Source organism: Nycticebus coucang, chromosome 1 (assembly GCF_027406575.1).
Source record: "Nycticebus coucang isolate mNycCou1 chromosome 1, mNycCou1.pri, whole genome shotgun sequence".
Taxonomy (NCBI): Eukaryota; Metazoa; Chordata; class Mammalia; order Primates; family Lorisidae; genus Nycticebus; species Nycticebus coucang.
In genome coordinates, this window is record NC_069780.1 from 157,909,834 (window position 1) to 157,936,382 (window position 26,549).

Here is a 26,549-nt window from a genome sequence, read left to right on the forward strand (position 1 = left end):
TAAATGCCCACCAACCCAGGAATGGATTAACAAGCTGTGGTATATGTATACCATGGAATACTATTCAGCCATTAAAAAAAATGGAGACTTTACATCCTTCGTATTAACCTGGATGGACGTGGAAGATATTATTCTTAGTAAAGCATCACAAGAATGGAGAAGCATGAATCCTATGTACTCAATTTTGATATGAGGACAATTAATGACAATTATGGTTATGGGGGGGAAACAGAAAGAGGGAAGGAGGGAGGTGGGTGGGGCCTTGGTGTGTGTCACACTTTATGGGGGCAAGACATGATTGCAAGAGGGACTTTACCTAACAATTGCAATCAGTGTAACCTGGCTTATTGTACCCTCAATGAATCCCCAACAATAAAAAAAATAAATAAATAAAATAAATAAAAAAAAAAAAAAAAAAAAAGAAAAAAAAAAAAGAAAAAAAAAAAAAAAAAAAAAAAAAATTTTAAAGGCCAGTTGAAATGTATAAAGGTGATAATACAGAGAAGAATTGAAAAACAACAGCTCATTAGTATCCACTATTATTTTTTTTCTGTAAGATATTTATGGGTCCCATGAATAATAAAAGACACACTAATATCAAAAGTCAATTAGATAATGAACTCCCATTGGTATTCTGTGGTAAGTCTCATTTGCAAAATGTCTTCACTTTTTTACATCTTCACTTCTTTTATTTTAGGTTTCTGTTCATTATGAACACTACATATCTCAAGATTTTCAATATTTAAAATATTAATATTTGCTTAGATGGCTGACATTACCTGACCTAAAATTTACTGTAAATCTGTGATAATTAAGACAGTGCAGTTGTAGTGGAGAACTAGACAAATCAATGGAGCATTATAGAGAGCCAAGAAATAGATGCCCATATACAAGGTATCCATAAAGTTCATGTGCAATTTTAAAAAGTTGGCTATTTATATGTAGATGTAGTAAAGTGATTTTTGACAAAGGAACAAAGGCAATACCAGGAAGAAAAAGTAGTCTTTTCAGCCAATGATGCTGGGACACCTGGACATCCACATGCGAGCCAATGAATCTGTACACAGATCTTGAGCCTTCACAAAAATTAATTCAAAATGTATAACAGACGTAAATGTAAAATACAAAACTATAAAAATCCTAAAAGATAACATAGGAGAAAATCTAGATGACCTCAGGTTTGGCGATGACTCTTTAGATATAGTATCTAAGGCACAATCTGGACTTTAATAAAGTTAAAAAACTTATGCTCTGAGAAAGACTGTATCAAAAAACAAAACAAAACATAAGAGTGCAAGTCATAGGCTAAGAGAAAACATTTGCAAAAGACACATCTGATAAAGGACTGTTATCTCAGATACACAAAGAACTTTTCAAAGTCAACAATAAGAAAGCAAATAATCTGATTTAAAATGGGTTAACACCTTACCAGACATCTCACCAAAGAAGATATATATAGATAACAAATAAGCACATGCAAATATGTGCCACATTATGTATCATCAGGGAAATACAAGTTAAAATAAATACCATCAAACACATTTTATAATGACCAAATTCTGAAAAACACCACCAAATTCTAGGGAGGATGTCAGCAACAGGATCCCTTGTTCATTTCTGGTAGGAATGCAAAATTGTACAGCCACCTTGAAAGACAATGTAGCAGATCCTTAAAAAACTAAACATGCTCTTACCAGAGTATCCAGCAATTGCACTGATTCCAGTTTACCCAAAGAAACTGAAAATGTATGTCCATACACAAACCCGCAGACAGATGTTTATAGCAGATACATTTCTAATTGCAAAAGCTTGGAAGGAACCAGATGTTCTCATAGGTGAATGGATAAATAGACTCTGTTCCACACAGATAATGGAATATTGTATGACACTAAAAAGAAGTAAGCTGTTAGCCAAGAAAAAACATGGAGGAAGCAGAAATCCATATTACTAAGTGAAAGAAACCAAACTGAAAAGGCTGCATAATGTATGATTCTGAGTACATGACATTCAGGCAGACATAAAACTATAGAAATAGCAAAAAGGTCAATGATTTCCAGGGATTGGGAGGAGGAAGGGATGAATAGGAGGAACACAGATGACTGATTATTTGGGCAGTGAAACTACACTGTATGACTGTCTGGGTAAATACATGTCATTATACATTCGCCCAACCCTGTAGAATGGTATTGTGGGAACCTGTAGTACAGCACCAAAAATGAACCGTACTATAAACATTAGAGTTTGGGAAATAATGATGTGCCGATGTAGATTCATAAATTATAACAAATGTTCCACTCTGGTGGAGGATGTTGACAGCAGGGGAGGTTATGCTTGTGTAGGAACAGAGGGTAGATGGGAAGTATCTGTACCTTCTGCTCAATTATGCCATGAACTTAAGATTTCTCTAAAAAATAGTCTATTAAAATTATAAGACTATTTATTAATTATATTATTCTGTTTGAAATGAAAAGGAAATTTACCTAATATTTTAATGGGGTTAAGTTTTAAACAGATGTGATAAAAGTGGTTTGAAATTAACTATCACGAAACAAAGAATTCTTTTTTTTTTTTTTTGGTTATATTATCTTTTATCATATCGGGATGCTAATGACATTTCTATTGATTTTAATTCACATTTGTTGGTCAAAACAAGTCGGATTCCAGCGAGGCATAGCATTTGTTGGTGTGGATTATAGGAAACAAAGAATTCTATTAGAATCTAGCTAAAACTGCAGAAACTATCCTGAGGTTTAGAGCCACAGTGCCTACAAAAATACACATATGCAATAATTTTTTGTGCCAAAAACAGGGAAAGAGAAAAAAATACATACGTGAACTATCATACCCATACTATTGGTGTTTTCTCTGTAATGTCTGACTGACGCTGTTTTCTAAGAGTGCAGTAGGTGGAGTCAAGGGTGAAGGATGAGGAAGCCACAAACGTGTGCCACAATTCCCATGAACCTGCAAATTGGTATTTCATGGAATTGTCAGCTTCAAACGATTTCTCCAAATGTCAAATTATTACTTAAATAATTTTCACTATTCAATGATTTTTCTCTTCTACTTAGCTGTTGATTCTTGTAACCTCTGGGTAAATAAAAAGTATCAAATGAAATGCTAGCATCTGTGAGAGTTTTGCTACTAGCCATTGGAAGTATGTGCTCTCATTCACATGGAATTCTAGAACTCTCTAGAAAGCAACCAGAGAGGAGACTGACAGTACCTCTTTGAAAGTTAAAATTCATGTTTTCCCACTTCCTCTGTGTTCTATTTTAGGTCATTGGTTATCATTTTCTGTACCCACGTCATGACAGTGGCCTTAACATGAGGGTAGCTCTCCTCACCCCAAAATGCTAGACCCGCACTTTAAGGTTTCAGATCACTCAGTCCACTCTAAAGTTGATCCTTTACCCTGGTCTTTTCTCTGTTCAAGACTTCAAAATCAGAACATCTTTACCCAGCCAGTTTCCCAATCCCTGTTTTACTTTGTTTCTCCCTTACTACTCCAGACCTAGAATTGCTTTTTTAAATCATGTTCTCATCATTTCCTGACTCCCACTTCTTTTTTCATCACACATATTCAAGCAATATCTTATGCTGAAAACAGCTTCTAAAGCTGATTCTTACAGCCTGTTTCCAACTGCTAGTCTTATGCTGGAGGGCGGGGGATCTTCTTTGGGATGGAGCTTAACATTTCTCTTTTTTCTTTTCTAGGACTTTCTTCTGCATTTCTGTAACATACAGCCCATTTCCAAACTGCTGCTATCTTTTTATTTACACAATCTTAACTTCCTTCTACCCTACTGTCTTTAAGCTACTGTCCTATCTGTTATAAACAGAGTATTTTTATCAGGTGTGAGGTAAGTGAGATATTGCACAGGGGAGTTCAGCGTGTCCAGCAGGGGGTCAACTTTAAGGATATTGTTAGTCATTGTTTACCACTGAATTATTATTTGTTACCATTAGAAGTAATAGAGAAAAACACAAGTTTTTGAGGCATAGAAAGACATGAAGACCTAATAGATTAGGCCTGGTGGGCAGCCAGTGAGGTCTTTCTGGAGAGAGTGACCTCTGACTTGAATTTATAAGGAAGAGTAAGAAGTAATCAAAAATATTGAGTTTTGAAAGGCACTCCTGAACCCTTTGGATTATTATAATGACTACTGGGGCAGGAGATGAGGCAGGTAAAGACATTAGGAGGTTGGGACCAGGAATTCTAGCCATCAACTCATAAGGCAGTGAATACAGCACAGCAGATTACATGAGAGTTAACATACGCTGCATTTTGAAGTAAAGGAACTGTGCAAGTCAAGAGGTTGCATAACAATTTGTTGGAAACAAATTTGTTGGAAATAAGCATTGAAAACTATACAATATCCACTTCTTAGTATTTGGGTGGCCAGTGTAACATACCTGCCTCAGTCTGCAGTCGTATTCCTGGGGGAAAGTATATTCACTGTGTGTTTTAGTTAGCTTTGTTTAGTTAGCTTTATTCACTGTGTTTTAGCAATTCATTGTGTTTTAGTTAGCTTTATCTGAGTATAAATGCACATTACTTAATTATTCTTATTTTTTGATACTTATCCTATATATTATCTGTAGGTGATTGTGTATTTTTTGAATTTATATGTATAAGTCTACATTGTATAATATGTGTAAGTATGCACTGTATAAGTATACAACGTATAGTTATACACTGTCTTGGTTCAGGATATGGTAAATAGTAACATCCATACAATGATGGCTTATAAACAACAGAAATTTACTTATCACTGTTCTGGGAGCTAGAATTCTGTGATCAGGCTGCCAGCATGGTCAAGTTCGTGTGAGGGTCCTCTTCTTGGTGGCAGACTTCCATCTCCTCCTTGCATCTTCACCTGGGGGAAAGAGAATGTGAGCTCCCTGGGGCCCCTGTAATAACAGCACTAATTTTATTTATGAGTGCCCCACCATACAACCTAATTATTAATACCTCCTAACCTAGTTCATTTTGTGTTGCTATAAAGGAATATCTGAGGCTGGGTAATTTGACTCATAATTCTTCTGGCTGAAAGGTGAGGGCCTTGGGCTGTTTTCACTCATGGCAAAAGGGAAAGGGAGCCAGCATGTTGCAGAGATCACTTGGAGAGCAAGAGAGAGAAAGATAGGTACCGTACTTCTTTTAACATCCTTCTTTCAGGGGAACTAATAGATGATTCACTCCCTGCCTACCCCAGTCAGGAAGGGCATTAATATCTTCATGAGGCATCTGCCCCCAAGATATAAACACTTCCTATTAGACTTGCTCTCTAACATTGGGGATTACATTTCAACACGAGATTTGGAGGGGGCAAACATTAAACTATAGTACTTTTTAAGGATTTCCAAGTTTTATCACATTGGGAACTGGATTTCAAGATACATAACTTGGTGGGCACAGATAGCCTCCAGTCCAAACCATATGTCCTGTGTCTTTCCATTTCAATAAATACAGATGGTGTTAATACATGTATTTCTTATAAATAGAGGTATATTATTTTCATAGGTTTGAAGACCATTGAGTTGTGTGGTCTTGCAGTGAGTGTAGCTCGTCTTGACTCGTGATCAAGATGTAGAACCAAGATGTATATTTTTTGATTTGGGAATTTATTTTTAAAACACAAGAGTATTCCAAAAGTCTTATTAAGATAGTCTGTAACATGTAGCATAACTACACAAATTTAGGAAATCGAAAATATTTGTTAATTTAGCCTCTGGATACCATGCTATTATTTATGAGTTTTCCATTGCTGCTGTAACACATTGCCACAAATTTAGTTGCTTGCAACACAACAAATCTGACAGTTCTATAGGTCAGATATCTGATGTGGATCTCACTGGGCTAAAGTCAAGATATAGGCAGGCTGCACTTCTTCCAGGAGAGGATAGGAGAGAGTTTATTTCATTGTCTTTCCCAGGTACTGGAGGCTGCCACTTTCCTTGGCTTGGGTCTCCCTTGTATCTTCAGAGCCAGTAGGAGCATTTAGAATCTTTCTCAGTTTGAATCACGGCTAATTCTGAAGTTGAGTCTCATCAGAGTCTCCCCATCTGCCTTCCCCTTCCACTTTGTGATTACACTGGGCCCATCCAGATAATCCACAACAATATCCCTATTTTCAGGCCTGTTAATTTGGGACCATGATTCCATCTACAACTTTAATTTTCTTTTACCATGCCAATTATTTTCACAGGTTCAAGGATTAGGACTTGGAAATCTTTCCTGGGCATTATTTAGCCTCCTACAGTCTGTTTTATGGATTAAGGCTTAAAGGTATGAGTAGGGCTGTGGCTTTAAATAGTAAACTCCAGTCTGTACCTTTCAACTGATATTCTAGAGGAATGTAGTGAAAGGATATTGAAATCTAAATAGCAAGCATATTTCAGACAGTTTGCTATCCAAAGGAGTTAATGGTTCCACCTGTGGAGGTACATTATCTCATATAAATGAATCCTTTACCACGAAGAGAAATTCCTGCTTAATCTAATCCATTGCTACACCATTTTAGCAACTGAAATAAAAATAAACACCATTATCTTTCCCTCCTCTTTTCTATAGCTATATCTTGGAAATTACTTATGCTTTTAAATTTATCATTCAGCTTGATGTACTGTACTTTCTTAAATACATTTTGTTTTGTTTTTGTGTGTGTGTGTGTCTGACATCTAAGCCTTGGGCTGAAATCAGCACTTTTTCATTTATTTAACTTTTTTTTTTTGCACTTTTTTCCTGATTTTTCAATGCTAGTAGATTCTCCCCTTGATAGCTTCACTCTTTGTTATTTCAGAAGCGGGATCTTTGATGTACCATGGTAGATATCCGCAAGAGACAGAAAGTTGAGCAAAGAAAGAGAAGAGGCTCACTTCCCACATGTTCCCAGAGGCAGGATATGAACCCTGGCTGAGCTGGTGTTAGTGGAGCCCAATCCATGAGGCAGTTTACGACCAAGAACTTGATACTAACTATAGGAAAAATATGACTTTGTACCCACAGCTTGATATAAAAGATACTGACCCAAGTTATCTATTAGGAGTTCATTTGACTATCAGTAGAATTACATTTCTGTTTTTCATTTGTGAACTTTGAGAATTGGACTAAATTTTTAGTATACCTAAAATTTTTAAAGTCTATGCATTTATGTCTATGTCTTTATTAATTCAACAGTTCCATGTATATTTATTTAACGTCAGGTTTCATAAAGATAATAATTAAGCTTGGTTTAAAAGCATTATTTTTGACATGATAGGCTATTTTAGGAAAATTGGAAACCTTTTGAGGTCATATTTATGATATTTGCAAAAAGATATTTGTGCTTATTGATTAATATCATCCAGGTCCGTGAACGCCAATATAGTGAACATGTATCTTAGATGGTGTTTTTAATTTACCATATTATTTTTGCATATCTCTCATGCCATCTTGAAATAATGAAAATATCTTACCTCTTTTTGCTTTTTTGTCTAGAGCAGCGGTTCTCAACCTGTGGGTCGTGACCCCTTTGTAACAATGAAAATACATTCCACATATCAGATACTTACATTATGATTCATAACAGTAGCAAAATTGCAGTTGTGAAGTAGCAACAAAAATAATTTTATGGTTGGGGGTCACCACAACATGAGGAAGTATATGAAAGGGTCACGGCAATAGGAAGCATTAGAAAGGTTGAGAACTGCTGCTGTAGAGCAATACTTCCTACTTCAAATATTAGCCCTGTTAGAGTTTAGCTGTGTGGCTTTGGCCAAGTTTCTTAGTTTCTCTGTGCCTCCATTTTTTTATTTGTCAAATGAGGATAGTAATAGTAGTGAACTTATAGAAAGTTGTAAGAATTGAGTGGGTTAGTACGTGAAGAGCACTTAGAATATTGCTTGGACAAAGTAAATGCTCGGCACTGCTGAGCTGTTATGATTCAGGAGTCATGCATTCTCCAAAATTGGCTTAGAGTCAGTGTGACAGCATAGGATGTTTGTCTCACCACCACCCACTCTTATCTAATGCTTCCTGAAACACTGGAATGTAGTTGTGAACACACTGGAGAGGAGTTGACTAAGTGCATTTTTTTCCTGCACAGCAACAGGAAAGGAACAATATGTACTGTGTGTTACCTCTAAAGACAACCGATATTTTATTGTCAAGCCTGAATCTAATGTCAATTTGCATTCACTGCCCAAAAGAAACCACCTAATCACTGCCTGGAATGTGCTCCCAACCTGCTGTTGATATCCCTAACACACTCACGAGAAACCCTTAAGATAGGCCTTCTGTCTTACGAGGCTGAGCTTCTATTACACCTTGTTTATCTGATGGTGGATTCTCAGAACACTACGGTAGGTCACCCACAAAAGGACACAGGGTGAACATTAACAATGGCAATAACCAAACCCCTTCTTACCATGTCTGTGAGAAAAGTGTCCCCTCTTTCATGGGTTTAAGTCTGCTTAACTCTGCCGTAACCAATCACACTATATAATCTTGATAAGTCCTGTCAATTCAGTGAATTATCATCACATGTCCAAAAACCATGAATTAGAGATGGGGTACAAAAGAAACAGCCATGCTACCTCTAATCTCCCTAATCCTTAAAATTAATGTGACTTTGAAACTTCCTCCTATTAATATAAATCTAGATAACTTTGTTTTCTTAAATTTTAGGGTTTTTATTCCCCTTCAAATTTAGTTCAAAGAATAGAGGTTTTATATTTCAAAAGGCATATGAGGCAACTAGATCTCAGATATAAGTAAAAATTCTTTATAAGTTTTATAATGTCAGAAAAGTTCTTATTAAGCTCATTTTATAATTTGTGTATTTGTTGATGATATAAATGTTGAAATAGATAGAAAGTTATGTTAATTACATTTTAAATGACATGTTCCTCCTATAAAGAGTTACTATTTAAGGACGAGAGGCCAAATCTTTTGCAAAATTGGAAATTATTTGTTATATAAATAATCACTATACTGGCTCAATGCTAGACCTACAATTTTTTATTTCTTACATTTTTATGAAAATGTATTTTGGGCTATAATGTGTTTTGCAAATTAACTACGTAATAATTGTGAAACTAGTCTTATGTACATTTAACTAAATTCAGTATAACATAGCACAGCCAATTCTGCATCTTGGCATATTAAAATTATCTCTAATCACAAAAGGCCCTGCAGTGATGTCACTTCCTTTAATAAGCTTCCTGTGTCATTCTAAGCAGAAGAATTTTCATCTTCCTTCACATTCAAGCAACTCAAAGACATAGCATTCATGATGCTGCCATTTTCATGTGCATTTTCCCATCTGTTAGAGTTTAATACTCCTGAGAGAAAGAATAATTTTATTTATATTTCACAATGTTTTTATTGCACTGAGAAGTCAAGAACATTTGTTAATTAAGTGTTTGTGAAGTAAGAGTGACTGCCAGTAAATAGCTTATTGACACTTCAGCTGTGCCAAAATAAAGATGTAGATTCTGAGAGAGGATGTTCTAGAATGTTAGTCATGCATGTGGTACAAAGTCATATACAAACATGATTTTTATCATTGAGAAAGCTTGAAGTTTAAACAGAGAAGTAAAGTCTTAGCATACCTTCTTGGGAGTAGGTAAACTAAAGGATTAGGTTCAGGATGATTCAAGAATCTGGCAGGAGGGCTGGTGGGTGAATTGGGGTGAATTTAAATAACACAGGCATAGCCAGGACATATTGCAGGTTTGCTTCCAGACCTGCAAATAAAGCAAGTCCCAGACGAGTCACCTGCTTTCCCAGAAAATATCCAAGTCATGTTACGCCTCGCTGTAGTCTATTAAGTGTGATAATGCAATAGCTTTACGTTGAAAATGTATTTTACTTAATTAAAAACACTGTATTGCTAAAAACGCTAATGATCACATGAGCCTTCAGGGAGTTGTAATCTTTTTCCTAGTGGAGAGTTTTACCTCAGTGTCAATGGCTACTATCTAATCAGGATACTGGTGGTAAAGGTTGTGGTGGATGTGGTGATTTTTTTAAATTAGACAATGAACTTTGCTTCATCGATTGATTTCTTCCTCTCACAAAATATTACTCTGTAGCATGTGATGTAATATTTTCCCCCATAGTAGAACTTTCCTCAAAACTGAATTCAGTTCTTTCAGACCCTACAGCTGCTTTATCAACTAAATTTATGGAATGTTCTAAATTCTTCATTGTTCACACCATCTTCACTAGGAGTGGATTCCATCTCAGTTAACCACTTGCTCATTCATAAGAAGCAGCTCCTCAACTGTTCAAGTTTTATCATGAGCTAGCAGCAATTCAGTCATATGACCAGGCTCTACCTCTAATTCTAGTTCTCTTGCTGTTTCCTTCACATCTACAGTTATTTCCTCTGAGGAAGTCTCAGCCTTTTAAAGTCATCCATTGGGTTAGAATCAACTCCTCCCAACATCTGTTAATGTTGCTATTTTGACCTTTTCCTATGAACCACGAATGTTCTTAATGGCTTCTAACATGTTGAATCCTTTCCAGAGGTTTTCGATTTCCTTTGTCCAGATCAATCCTGAGAATCACCATCTATGGCAGCTAGCCTTACAAAATGTGTTTCTAAAGTAATGAGGCTCGAAAGTCAAAATTCCTTCTTGATCCATGAGCTGTAGAATGGATGTTGGATTAGCTTGCCTGAAAGCATCATTTGTCTTGTACATCTCGATCAGAGTTCCTGAGTGACTAGGTGCATTGTCAGTGAACGGTATTATTATTATTCTTTTAAATTTTATTTTATTATTAAATCATAGCTATGTACATTAATGCGATCATGGGGCACCATACACTGGTTTTACAGGCCATTTGACATCTTTTCATCACACTGGTTAACATAGCCTTCCTGGCATTTTCTTAGTTGTTGTGTTAAGACATTTACATTCTACATTTACTAAATTTCACATGTACCCTTGTAAGATGCACCGCAGGTGTAATCCCACCAATCACCCCCCCTCCGCCCATCCTATCCCCTCCTTCCCATCCCTCTCCCCTTTGCCCGTATTCTTAGGTTATAACTGGGTTACGGCTTTCATATGAAAGCCATAAATTAGTTTCATAGTAGGGCTGAGTACATTGGATACTTTTTCTTCCATTCTTAAGATACTTTACTAAGAAGAATATGTTCCAGCTCCATCCATGTAAATATGAAAGAGGTAAAGTCTCCACCTTTCTGTAAGGCTGCATAATACAAACGGTATTATTTTGAAGAGAACCTTTGTATGAGCAGTAGTTCCAAATGGTGAGCTTAAAATATTTAGTAAAACAAAAAGTAAATAGATACGCTGTCTTCCAGGGCTTGTCCATTAATTGAGCACAGAGTAGATTTAGCATAATTCTTACAAGTTCATAGCGTTTTTAGAATAGTCAATGAACATTGGCTTCAGATTAAAGTCACCAGCTGCATTTTTCCTATCAAGATAGTTAGTCTGTCTTTTGAAACACTGAAGTCAGGAATTCACTTTTGTCTACATTGAAAATCTTTTGTCCAGTGCAGCCAGCTTCATGAGTCATTTTAGCTAGATCTTCTGGAAAATTTGCTGTCTCTTGTACATAAGCATGTGCTGCTTTATCTTGAGCTTTCAAGTGATAGAGATGGCTTCCTTCCATAAACCTCACGAACCCACCTCTGCTAGCTTAAAACTTTTCTTTTACAACTCCCTTACCTCTTTCAGCCTTCCTTGAAACGAGGAGAGTTAAGACCTTGTTCTAGATTCAGCTTTGGCTTACAGAAATGCATGGCTGATTTATTTTTCTATCCAAACCACTAAAACTCTCTCTATATCAGCAACAAGTCTGTTTTGCTTTCTTATCATTTGTGTGTTCATTGACATAGCCTTTTTAATTTCGTTCAAGAACCTTTCCTTTGCGTTTACAACTTTGCTGTCTGGCCCAGATCAGCTAAAAGCTTTCTTCATGCCTTCTTCACTTAACTTAATCATTTATGACTTTCAGTTTAAAGTAAGAGATGTGATTTTTCCTTTCACTTGATCTCTTAGAAGCCATTGTAGGGTTAACAGTCTAATTTTCATGTTATTGTATCACAGGGAATGAGAAGGTTCAAGGAAAGGTAGAGAGAGGAAAGGCTGGTTGATGAAAATGTCAGAGCACATGCATTTTTAATTATGTTTGCCATTTTATATGGGCATGGTTTGTGGTATCCAAAACAATTACATTATTAAAATCAAAGATTTTTCATTATAGATCACCATGGTAGATAAAATAATAAAGTTTGAAATATTGTATTATTTGTATTGTGAAGTTTGAAATACAAACTCATGCCAAATTTGTATTGTGAAGTTCGAAATACAAACTCATGCCAAATTGTGACAGAGGCATGGAGTGACAGCATGCTGTGAAAAGTGTCACAGACTCGCTTGATGCAGAATTTAGGAAAACCTTTAATTTCTTAAAAAAAAATCACAAACCTTCAAAGCACAATAAAATAATGTATGCCTGTGAATTATCCCAACTGTAATAGAAAAAATAAATTTTTATCATTTTATGGCATTTTAAAATGGAATGTTATATTTAGTGATAATTTATAAGTCAGTTTCACTGAGTAAGTGCTAGTCAGAATCTATATGTCTCAAAATTTTTAATATTTATAAATTATTATAGGGACAGAGCCTTAATATACTTCTTATAAAATAAATTATTTTTTTGTTCAGAAACGTCCCCTAGTGGTTTTAAGAAATACAAATCCTGAAAACCTATCTTGTGAAGTAAATACCTATTTTTAGAAACCTCATTTAATCATTTAAAAAACACTAACTGGAATGTAATTTCCCAAGGCTAACTGTCATCACTCAGTAATAATAGATATCTCAAACCAACTATCTTCAGGTTTCCACGCCACATAATGTTTTGTGTATTTTTTTTGAAAGATAATATAGTGAATTAAATGACACTAGGGCAGCAATTTGCAGGTCTATTTCTGGAAGGCACTATTTCTGTTCACAAAAACTAAAAAACCATTTTTTTCCCTCTTCTGTTGGTTTTAGTTCTCTGACAAAATGACTGCACTTACAAAGTAAATGTACCAAAGAACGAAGGGTGTTAAACTTTTTTAAGATTTGTCTAGCAGGTTTTCTGGTTTTTAGTGGAAATTCTGTCATGGAAAAAAAAAATAAATGGAATTCCTAGTTAGTTGTATTTGCACTCGACACTATCAGCAATAGGATTTTGGTGGTAGAAAATGTAGCTTCCCAGGGAGCTAGCTTAGCCTTGGTGTTGAATTAGAAGTCTTTCTTGATGATGTCCAAATTTTTGAATGGCAGTGGTGGGAATGCTCCTTCTAAGATGATTGAGGAAAAAGAGGAGAAAATAGTATATATTTGGAGAAAGATCATGAGTTTAATATTAAAAATTTTGAAACTGAGGCTCTTTTGGGAAATTTAAATAGAGACTTTTGTACAAATAAGGAATATTCTATTATGTCTAAAGACATTTCTTAAAGCTAAAAAAGTTCCTACTATCAACCTCCTAAGCATGAAGTTCTATACGCCAAAAATATTTTGTACAACGTGGTGTGACAAATGGCTATTGCAAGTGTTCATTCAAATACTATGTTTCAATAGGGCCTTTCTTGACTATTTTAAAAAAAAGAAATGAATCTCTCCTCCCTGTCTTCAAACTTCATATTCTACTTTTTCTGCATTTTTCTTCGTATAACTAATCATAATTTTACATAGTAATGTTAATGTTTGACACTCGTCCCTTTTTTCCCTTCCATACCACTGCAAATCCCTCCATTAGGATGAAAAGTTGTGTTCAACACTGTATCCATAAAGCTAAATTTGTGTCAGATACATAATAGGTGTTCATAATTTTGTTGAATAAATTAATGAATACTTAGTCAATTATTAGTACTGGAAATTCTGTATTGGCAATCTTTTTTTTTTTTTGGCAGTTTTTGGCTGGGCCTGGGTTTGAACCCGCCACCTCTGGCATATGAGGCTGGTGCCTTACTCCTTTGAGCCACAGGCGCCGCCCTGTATTGGCATTCTTCTATGAACAGTAACACTTTTTTTACCATTAAAAGAGAACAAACATATTTCTCCAACTGAATAAAGAAACAATATGATTATGTGACACTCAGTCTTGGCTTAACTATACACAGGGCTGAAGTAACAGTTTTGCATCCACTCGTACAAAAAACAACACAGTCATGCTTCATGGCTACAGACATTATCATCACCTACAGACATTTTCCCACTGTGTGAATCTTTAATATTATTCCCCTAGTAGACTGCGTATATCCAAGTTCTTTCTCTGTAAAGTACTTTGAGCACTCCTGGCAGAATGAGGGTTTATGGTCAAGGAATGGCTAAGTATGAAGGTTCCCTAGGGAGAATATTAAGAGAAATGTAATTTTTTAAAAAGTAGATCCCCTTCCTCTGGGTTAAAGTCTGATTTAAAATCCCTTATTAGAATGAAAGTGTTTGTTGAAGGATATGTATTTTTTACCCATCTTTTAGTACAAATAAGTTAACAAAGTGATTTCTACAATAAGAATACCGTCTGAGAAGAGAATAACAATGAATTTCATGTTTACACATGAATCGAGGGGAAAATGGAAAATAAACCACTGTCTAAGACGCGACAGGCTGTGTTCTGACTGTATCAGACACCACAGCGCCTAGACAAGAGAAAGGACACTGCATGCTTTCAAATGCGTTTATCAACAAAATGCAAATGGCCATAAAGCATATTGACTTTAATACAAAGATATTTGTTATAATTCATAATAAATATACTGGCTGATACAAAGATATTTGTTATAATTCATAATAAATATACTGGCTGAGTATAGAGCTCATGCCTGTAATCACAGTACTTTGGGAGACCAGGAGTTCAGGGCTTCAGTAAGCTGTGATCGTACAACTGTACTCCAGCTTGGGCAGCAGAGTGAATCCTGTCTCAAACAAACAAACATAATAAATATCCTGAGGTTGAGCAGGCATGGAGTTGATTAATTTGGTTACTCAAAATTCTCATGAAGCCTCTGGGTTCTTTAGGTTCATCCTTCAGCCACCTCCCCCTTAGCTTGTCTACTTTGGTCTTCAGTCTAGCTTGCCCCAGGTCATATATAACGTGGTATCGCAATTCCAGCAACTCCAGCATGTCCAGACACTATGATATCCAGAAGAAAAAAAGAGAAAGAGCTTCTTCTGTGGTTCTTATAAATTTCAGAGAATATTTTCAAGCAGCAGGCATGAGACTTCCCCCACGTGGCCATTGTCACAGGGAATGGGATTACCAGGTTGTTCACCAATCTGGATTTAATGAATCCTTCCTAATGGCAAGGAGATGATGGCTTTGTTGGTGTGTCCATTAGTCCACATGGGGATGATTAAGCTTGGTTTTTCCATAAAGTAACATAACTCAGTCATCTCCTGTGTTTTTAACATATACTAACATAAAAAAGTCTTATATTCTTGGCCCCAAAGCATATAATCATAATCATAATTGGGCCCATGCACGTAATCAAATTATAAAACATAGTTTAATTAAAAATATACTTGCTAATCTTAAACATGGGGACTAGTGGACACACCAACAAAGCCATCATCTCCTTGCCATTAGGAAGGAGTGAGGAAGTGACCATAATTAGGGTTAGGGACAACCAGTTGTACCTGCTAGAAGAACCAAAAACTGCATTAGAAACCAGGACTACTTAATTAAATCAATGTAGATATGGAATAAGTCAAAAATGTGAAACAGCATGAATAGTCCTCTGCACTATTTTAGTAAATGGTAAAATCATGTCAAATATTAAATTATCAATGGAGCATTATATCAGGAGTATAAAATGTGAACATCATAGAAAAATAGAAGATATTCATTGCAAGAGAATTGAAATAGTCACAAAAGAATTTGAAACCCTCTAGCGGATTTCTCCATGTGAAATATCTTTGTATATTTGTGCTGGACACATAAAATAACTGTAGAATAAGGGTAATAAAAAAATCAAGGAATTAGTCATCTATCTTTTTATCTCTGAATATTTATACTGAATGTTTACTTTTTAAAAGTAAAACAATAAAAATATCAGTTATATGTATCTCTCTCTATATATAATCTGTATATATGTATGTGTGTGTGTGTGTGTGTGTGTGTGTTGTTGGCTAAGCCAGTTCATCTATTTAGTTTAAAAATTAGGTGGATAGAATATAGGGATAAAAGTTAGTTAAATTATCTAAATAATGTTTTAGACATCTGATATTAAAGATATTTGCCCTGATGATTTCTATATGTTCTGTATCAGCAGTCCCCAAACTTTGTGGTGCCAGGGACCTATTTCATAGAAGACAGTTTTCTCATGGACTGGTGGTGGGGAATCTGATAGGAAGCAGAGCTTAGGCAGTGATGTGAGTGATGGGCGCAGTGTAAATAGAGAAGAAACTTCGCTCACTTGCCTACCAATCCCCTCCTGGTGTGTGGCCTGGTTCCTATGAGGCCAGATCCACAACCTAAAACTTGGAGACTTTAGTTCTGTATAAACCATGAAAGTAATGAAATAGCTTGCCTTATCTGGGTTTTAATTATTGCTTCACTGAAGTTTCTCTCCCAACTGGTAAGCTAGTATGGTGGGGAAGATATTATTGCTAAAAGACTTTTAAAAATTGATTATCCTGGCTCGGCGCCTGTGGCTCAAGCAGCCAAGGCGCCAGCTACATGCACCTGAGCTGGCGGGTTCGAATCCAGCCCAGGCCGCCAAACAACAATGACGGCTGCAACCAAAAAATAGCCGGGTGTTGTGGTGGGTGCCTATAGTCCCAGCTACTTGGGAGGCAGAGACAGGAGACTCGCTTGAGCCCAGGAATTTGAGGTTGCTGTGAGCTATGATCCACGGCACTCTACCCAGAGCAACAGCTTGAGGCTCTGTCTCAAAAAAAAAAAAAAAAAAAAAAAAAATTTATTATCCTGCCTGATAAACATGGAGATGACAAGGTGAAAAATCACTGTTATCAGTAGATTACATGCTCCAGATGACATGGAATCCAAGAAAATGTTTTAATGAAGGAAGAAACACAAGCGCAGATACCAGAAGGACCTATGTCAGTTTTTAAAGACACAACGAAAATTCCTCGGGGGGTTGGAAAAATAATGAAAGAGAGGGAGAGAGGAACAAACAGGGAAAGGAAAAGGAAAAAAAGGAAGAGATATCAGATCGAATTAAATATGGATAAAAGATGTTCACAGTCACATAATTAAAATAAAAAGGAGCTTTGGTAATTAAAAATATCTTCAGTGAGCATTAACATTTTGTGACATAATTATAGATAATCCATTTGGTAAGTACGTGCAAAGTCAGTTCATGGCTGCTTGTAAAATCTCTGTAGAAAGTTTGATGATTAAGCTTGGTTTTTCCATAAAGTAACATAACTCAGTCATCTCCTGTGTTTTTAATATATACTAACGTAAAAAAGGCTTATATTCTTGGCCCCAAAGCATATAATCATAATCATAATTGGGTCCACGCACATAATCAAATTATAAAATATAGTTTAATTAAAAATATACTTGCTAATCTTAAACTTTCATTAACTATATTAACAATAGATATAAACTTATATCCTGCATCCTAAGAAAAAAGAATGATTGAAATTTATAAGGCGGCGCCTATGGCTCAGTGAGTAGGGCACCGGCCCCATATGCCGAGGGTGGCGGGTTCAAACCCAGCCCCGGCCAAACTGCAACAAAAAAAATAGCCAGGTGCTGTGGCGGGCACCTGTAGTCCCAGCTACTCCGGAGGCTGAGGCAGAATTGCTTAAGCCCAGGAGCTGGAGGTTGCTGTGAGCTGTGTGATGCCACGGCACTCTACCAAGGGCCATAAAGTGAGACTCTGTCTCTACAAAAAAAAAAAAAAAAAGAAATTTATAAGAGCAGATGAAGATTGCAAATATTAGATAAACGTTATATTACTTAAGAAATTTATAATGAGCAATTTTATTTCTGCTTAAAACATTAAAATTATATTTTAATTAAATAAGTTAATTGAATATAATTCTAAACATGTGAAATGTTATACTCCAAGTTTCCAAAGAATGAGTTCACAGAAGTCTAGGAGTCTAACATATCAAACAGATTTTCATCCATATGTAACTGTTTTAACATTTCTGAATTTCCAAAATGAATTTCTGAAACATAAATCTTTCTTCCCACCTGGGCAAAACCTTCAATACTACATTCAGGGGAAAAAAATTATATTATATCCTCCCCCCCCCAATCCCAAGGTTCATGGATGACACCCTTATAACAAAGGACAGATTAACAAGAGAAAAATATAACACATTTATTTGATACAAGTTCTGTGTTACACAGGAATCTTCAGAAATAAAACCCACATACCCAGGGAAAACAGAGTAACACAGAAGAATGGTTGGAAAACTAAAGGGTGTGATCTAATGGTAGCACACTGGAAAGAATGCAGCAAGGTCTGTTTGTTCAGATTCTTTCCTGTGTGTCTGTGTGAATGGGTATAGGGCGGGATACCAGTTGCACAAAGGTCTTCAGGACAACCTGAACAGAAACTATTAGAGAGAGTAACTTTATGGCCTGCTTCAGGGAAAAAGGAGTGTGACAAATTTCACTTTCTATTGCCTGTTTCTGGAGAGAGAAGGTGGAAGATCAGAAAGACCTTCCAGCTTCTGAGATTTTATCAATTTTCTTACGTTTGAAATATTCAGTTATGCCAAGATGCCGTATTTTGGTTTTTTGTGTTCTGAGCCCTGACATAATACAATTTAAAAATAAAGCTAAATATCTCAATAAATGTTAATGGCTTGGATTCCCCACTGAAGAGACATAGATTGGCTGACTGGATTAAAAAACACAAGCCATCCATTTGCTGTCTGCAAGAAACACACCTGGCTTCAAAAGACAAATTAAAGCTCTGAGTTAAGGGTTGGAAGACAATTTTTCAGGCAAATGGCATTCAGAAGAAAAGAGGAGTTGCAATCTTATTTTCAGATTCATGTGGATTTAAAGCAACTAAAGTCAAAAAAGACAAAGATGGTGACTTTATATTGGTCAAAGAAAAAATACAACAAGAAGATGTTTCAATTCTAAATATTGATGCACCTAATTTAAATGCTTCCAGATTCTTGAAACAGACCTTACTCAGTCTGAGCAATATGATATCTGATAATACCATCATAACAGGGGACTTTAACACTCCTCTTACAGAGCTGGACAGATCCTCTAAACAGAAATTAAACAAAGATATAAGAGATTTAAATGAGACCCTAGAACAACTGTGCTTGATAGACGCATATAGAACACTCCATCCCAAAGATAAAGAATATACATTCTTCTCATCACCCCATGGAACATTCTCCAAAATTGATCATATCCTGGGACACAAAACAAATACCAACAGAATCAAAAGAATTGAAATTTTACCTAGTATCTTCTCAGACCATAAGGCACTAAAGGTGGAACTCAACTCTAACAAAAACGCTCGACCCCACACAGAGGCATGGAAATTAAACAATCTTCTGTTGAATAACAGATGGGTGCAGGAAGAAATAAAACAGAAAATCATTAAATTCCTTGAGCATAACAACAATGAAGACACAAGCTACCAAAACCTGTGGGATACTGCAAAAGCAGTTTTGAGAGGAAAATTCATTGCTTTAGATGCCTACATTCGAAAAACAGAAAGAGAGTGCATCAACAATCTCACAAGCCATCTTATGGAATTGGAAAAAGAAGAACAATCTAAGTGTAAACTCAGTAGAAGAAAAGAAATAGCCAAAATCAAATCAGAGATTAATGAAATTGAAAACAAAAGAATCATTCAGAAAATTAATGAAAGAAGGAGTTGGTTTTTTGAAAAAATAAATAAAATAGATAAACCATTGGCCAGACTAATGAGAAATAGAAAAGTAAAATCTCTAGTAACCTCAATCAGAAACGATAAAGGGGAAATAACAACTGATCCCACAGAGATACAAGAGATCATCTCTGAATACTACCAGAAACTCTATGCCCAGAAATTTGACAATGTGAAGGAAATGGATCAATATTTGGCATCACACCCTCTCCCTAGACTTACCCAGGAAGAAATAGAGCTGCTGAACAGACCAATTTCAAGCACTGAGATCAAAGAAACAATAAAAAATCTTCTAACCAAAAAACACCCTGGTCCAGATGGCTTCACACCAGAATTCTATCAAACCTTCAAAGAAGAGCTTATTCCTGTACTGCAGAAATTATTCCAAAAAATTGAGGAAGAAGGAATCTTCCCCAACACATTCTATGAAGCAAACATCACCCTGATACCAAAACCAGGAAAAGACCCAAACAAAAAGGAGAATTTCAGACCAATCTCACTCATGAATATAGATGCAAAAATTCCCAACAAAATCCTAGCCAATAGATTACAGCTTATCTTCCAAAAAGTCATTCATCATGATCAAGTAGGCTTCATCCCAGGGATGCAAGGCTGGTTTAACATAAGCAAGTCCGTAAATGTTATCCACCATATTAACAGAGGCAAAAATAAAGATCAGATGATCCTCTCAATAGATGCAGAAAAAGCACTTGATAAAATCCAGCATCCTTTTCTAATTAGAACCCTGAAGAGTATAGGCATAGGTGGTACATTTCTAAAACTGATTGAAGCTATCTATGACAAACCCGCAGCTAATATTTTACTGAATGAAGTAAAACTGAAAGCTTTTCCTCTTAGAACTGGAACCAGACAAGGTTGTCCTCTGTCACCTTTACTATTCAACATAGTGCTGGAAGTTCTGGCCAATACAATTAGGCAAGACAAGGAAATAAAGGGAATCCAAATGGGCGCAGAGGAGGTCAAAATCTCCCTCTTTGCTGACGACATGATCTTATACTTAGAGAACCCCAAAGATTCAACCACAAGACTCCTAGAAGTCATCAAAAAATACAGTAATGTTTCAGGATATAAAATCAATGTCCACAAGTCAGTAGCCTTTGTATACACCAATAACAGTCAAGATGAGAAGCTAATTTAGGACACAACTCCCTTCACCATAGTTTCAAACAAAATGAAATACCTAGGAATATACCTAACGAAGGAGGTGAAAGACCTCTATAAAGAAAATTATGAAATCCTCAGAAAGGAAATAGCAGAGGATTTTACAAACAGAAGAACATACCATGCTCATGGATTGGAAGAATCAACATTGTTAAAATGTCTATACTTCCCAAAGCAATCTACCTATTCAATGCCATTCCTATCAAAATACCAACATCGTACTTTCAAGATTTGGAAAAAATGATTCTGTGTTTTGTATGGAACCGGAAAAAAACCCGTATAGCTAAGGCAGTTCTTAGTAATAAAAATAAAGCTGGAGGCATCAGCATACCAGATTTTAGTCTGTACTACAAAGCCATAGTGGTCAAGACAGCATGGTACTGGCACAAAAACAGAGACATAGACACTTGGAATCGAATTGAAAACCAAGAAATGAAACTAACATCTTACAACCACCTAATCTTCGATAAACCAAACAAGAACATACCTTGGGGGAAAGACTCCCTATTCAATAAATGGTGTTGGGAGAACTGGATGTCTACATGTAAAAGACTGAAACTGGACCCACACCTTTCCCCACTCAAAAAAATTGATTCAAAATGGATAAAGGACTTAAATTTAAGGCATGAAACAATAAAAATCCTCCAAGAAAGCATAGGAAAAACACTGGAAAATATTGGCCTGGGGAAAGACTTCATGAAGAAGACTGCCATGGCAATTGAAGCAATAGCAAAAATAAACGAATGGGACTTTATTAAACTGAAAAGCTTCTGTACAGCTAAGGAGACAATAACCAAAGCAAAGAGACAACCTACACAATGGGAAAGGATATTTGCGTATTTTCAATCAGACAAAAGCTTGATGGCTAGGATCTATGGAGAACTCAAATTAATCCACACGAAAAAAGCCAACAATCCCTTATATCAATGGGCGAGAGACATGAATAGAACCTTCTCTAAAGATGACAGATGAATTGCTAACAAACATGTGAAAAAATGTTCATCATCTCTATATATTAGAGAAATGCAAATCAAAACAACCCTGAGATATCATCTAACCCCAGTGAGAATGGCCCACATCACAAAACCTCAAAACTGCAGATGCTGGCATGGATGTGGAGAGAAGGGAACACTTTTACACTGCTGGTGGGACTGCAAACTAGTACAACCTTTCTGGAAGGAAGTATGGAGAAACCTCAAAGCACTCAAGCTAGACCTCCCATTTGATCCTGCAATCCCATTACTGGGCATCTACCCAGAAGGAAAAAAATCCTCTTATCATAAGGACACTTGTACTAGACTGTTTATTGCAGCTCAATTTACAATCGCCAAAATGTGGAAACAGCCTAAATGCCCACCAACCCAGGAATGGATTAACAAGCTGTGGTATATGTACACCATGGAATACTATTCAGCTCTTAAAAAAAAATGGAGACTTCACATCCTTCGTATTAACCTGGATGGAAGTGGAACACATTATTCTTAGTAAAGCATCACAAGAATGGAGAAGCATGAATCCTATGTACTCAATTTTGATATGAGGACAATTAATGACAATTAAGGTTATGAGGGGGAGGAAAAGCAGAAAGAGGGATGGAGGGAGGGGGGTGGGGCCTTGGTGTGTGTCACACTTTATGGGGGCAAGACATGATTGCAAGAGGGACTTTACCTAACAATTGCAATCAGTGTAACCTGGCTTATTGTACCCTCAATGAATCCCCAACAATAAAAAAAAAAAAAAGCTAAATAAAGTGAAGAACCTAAAGTTTTGTATAATTACACAAACAATTCTTAGGTTGTCATGATGCTTCTAATGTTATAAAGCACATTTTAAAATACAATGGGCATGGATTTTTTTCCTGCTTGCCAATGTAGTGGGTGGTACACTACTAAATATTAGTTTTTAAAAATAATAACAATTATTAACATTTTATAAATATTCTGTAAAAAGAAGACTTCTAAACTACTTTACTATAGTAAGTGCTTTAATCTTTACAATAACAGATATTATTAGTGCATCCATTAAAGGGTGAAGAAATTGAAAATCAGGGTAATTCTGGGACCAATACTATTTTGGTCCAATATACCATGTCTTTTTCAGCTTTTGCTCTTTGTATTCATAAAACTTGATGTGATCATAAAGTTTAACCTAATGCCTGGTAACTTTCCTAAATCACTGAGGGAAGATGAGATTGTGTTGATGATACATTCCAGGTAGAGAGTCAACTAATTATTAAATATTTTTAAGAAGAAAGCCTTGCACAAAACATTTTTTCCTGGTGATCATAAAAGTGGCTCAAGAAAGGGAAAATGCTCTAAATATGATTTTTAATGTATAATTACAAATGACAATGATGACTAAAATAACTGGAGTAGCAAATACATATAATATAGTAGCAAATACGGCCTATGCATGGCTGTAATAGAAAGTAAGATCTATTGCATATGAAGTTATTACTGGTTTAAGTGTTTACTAACACTGTAATTTCAAGTACAGAGTGAAACCCTTAGGAAGCATAGTCATCTGTGTGTGTTGCTTTACACATGAAAGTAAGACAGAGATGGTACAGGTTTAAGCCATTGCTCTATTGAAATATAAGCAAAAGCAGCAGATCTTTAAAAATCATGCCAAAAATACTTAATACAGAATCCAGGTTTGTTTTGAAACATGCCAAGGACAACCAAAATGACCATTTCAATGGCGGTTATAGCTAAAATTGAATATTAACCTCATTTGATTGGCAGGCATCAAACAAGATGACGAGGACTCTTATTTGGTCAATATTTCCACTCGGGCACTTTTTCAATTCAATGGAGAAGCTGTGTTTTTTGTGCCACCATTTTTTTGCACTTTTAAATTTTTTTGCTAAAATGCCCACCCTCACCATCTGTGTCTAGATAACTTTTGTTAATTTATAAGATTTAGTTCTGCATGTCAACATTTTAGCTCTGCAGGCAACTCAGTGCTATCTACTGCCCACTCTCCACTCCTGCAACTCCTTCCTTTTCCTGGGTATTCCTCACAGCACTTTCACCCTGCAATTGCTTATTTAGTGCCTCAATCCTTTACATGGGAAAGGTATATTCTTTATTTGACTTTATAGTAGAAGAGCCAAGAACAGTTTCTGGCACATAGTAGATGTTGAATAATTTTTGGAGAAGGAAGGAAGGTGGAAAAAAACACAAAAAGAAAGGAAGAAGATTCTGTAATGTCTGTAATAAATTCAATTGATATGTCTTAATTTAATTTTGGTTCAATTAGATAATATTGATTGTCTTATTTTGTACACTACACATGATTTTTAAAACCAATTTGGTGAAAGACCCTTATGTATTGGCAACAATATTATTAACTTATAGAACATCTTATGACCTTCAAGTGGACAAACTTGTAGCAACTCAATTTCTCTGGAAGGTACACCTGAACTCTTTCTTATGCTTCCTCTGTGCCAAAGAGAAAATGGCAGCAAGGGGACTGGAATAGGCTGATGCTTTTATTGTATGTGTGTAGGCCATCTGAATACTGACTTGTTCCTATTCAAAGGCTTTCTGCTTTTATATACACTTATAATGTGGTTGCACAAGAAATCATAGGAAAGGTCTTGTTTAGACCTTTTCCTTAGTGGGGGAACCCATCCCAGAATGCAGAAGGACTAATCTTAGAGAAAGCCATTTTGAGTGTAATAGAAAGAAAGATCTATTGTATATGATAGATAATTTCATTCCAGTAATCAGAGAGTAGTATTTTATTTTAGTCTGCCTTAATTTTACTATCAATTCCTACCTTGTGATTACTGGTTTTTATTGTGGCAGCATAGAAAATCCTTTGATTTTTCCAGAATTTGATTTATAAAGTTATAGCTTCCCTTTGATATGAAGCTCTTAAACAATGCAAAATATAATAATTTAAAATATATGAAAATATAAGAGTGACCTCATTGTATAATTTAGATAGAAAAATATCATATTCTGAAATTCAGAAATAAAGTATCCAGTAATATTAAGTGTTGAGTAATGAAAAATGAGCCTTTGATATTAACTTTTAGGTTATAAATGTTGGAAAATGACAAGAATTTGTTATTATTTCAAATGAAATTACCTTTCTGAATTAAGATTGTTAGATCTACTTAATTCTCAAAAAGAGACAACTAGTTGTAGAATTTTGCAAGAGAAAGTCAAATATGTGTGTAATCAAGGTGACATTATACTGATCAGTGCTAATAGAATCTCAGACTAGGAGGAATGAGAAAAATTTAGCAAGTCCATTGTTAGCATGACACAATAAATGCTCATGTTTTTTGGAGAGAGATTACTATTGACCTGTTGTGAGAAAGCTAATCAATTTAAGAAAACTACGATGAATTAGCAGGGACTCAGAAACTGCTGCTTATACACAACTCATTACACCACAACACCAAGTTATTCTGAGAACATACTTCAGTTTTATTTTGTTGCCAAACTGAGTGTATTCTTCAAAGTAATTTTCTCTGGAACTTTAAGTCATATCCAATTAAGTTAATCCCTAAAGCAAGAGGGTGATCTTAACAAATAGAATGCTTATTTACTGCTGGGGTCCTGCCCCTGGGCTAGGGCCCTTTAAGACCTGTGGAACCTGTGGTGATCAACTGAGGAAAAATAAAGCTAAAAGCAGTGAGAAATAATAAGACAGGACACACAGAGCAGAATTTTCAAAGGTGGGAATATAGGGGACTACTGCTAGCTGGTAGAACTTCAGCGAGTGGCCCTGAGTGCTTGTTCCACTCAGCTTTTATTGAAGGCTATTTTCTTATTTAGCCAAGGGGGTAAGCTGAGGAAAGAAGTAAAAAGATCAGCAGTTTCTCTGGGTAAGCATGCTAGTTCTTATTCTACCTATAATCATTAACTTTAAGGGTCTGGGCAGCCTTGAGGAATCCAGAAACTGAGCCTGGTGTAGGGGCAGCCTCCTGTCTATAGTTGCACACAGATCCCTTGGGGGAGGTTAGACCCCTCTAGTTTCTCTGTGGAGGAGATGTGGTAGCATCAGTTCTCCTCTGAAGATTTGATGGAAAAGAGGGAATTTTCCCCGTATCTCCACCCAGAGATATTTCCCTCCATGGTTAGGGTATAAGTTCTCTTGCCCATATCTCAGGACTCAAGCTGTTCCCTTGATCTCTGCCCTGGCCATTATGCCAAGCCCCACGATGAGTATTTGCTTCTGAAGGTTGTTGACTGTTGACTGGGCAGGGGTTGGCCTGGTTAATGTTTCTTCCCAGACCTTGCACACAGCTACTGCTAGGGCCATTGTTCTGCAGAGTGTTTACAGACTCAGCAGGGGTATTGGTAAGCTGTATCCCTCACAGGCCAGGCTTTCAGTAAAAGAAGGAACTGTCCAGACAAGTAATTCAACTATTATTTTTAAAGTAAGCGAGCTAAATTGTTTTTATTCTGCCTTGCTGAACTTATTTCTCTGTTTTTCCTCTTTTCTTGGGGCGTTTTCCCTTGCCAAGAATGGATCTTTGGT

The 26,549-nt window shown here is 36.0% G+C and overlaps 1 protein-coding gene and 1 non-coding gene across 3 annotated transcripts in view; both read left to right on the top strand.

Moving 5' to 3' along the window:
- The window catches only part of HCN1 (hyperpolarization activated cyclic nucleotide gated potassium channel 1), a 452,074-nt gene that overhangs the window by 114,299 nt on the left and 311,226 nt on the right, over positions 1–26,549 (top strand). The gene's annotated exons all lie outside the window — the stretch shown is intronic.
- Positions 13,080–13,140, top strand: LOC128592942 (U7 small nuclear RNA). The gene has a single exon (XR_008382151.1). It is a non-coding gene; the product is annotated as a U7 small nuclear RNA (small nuclear RNA).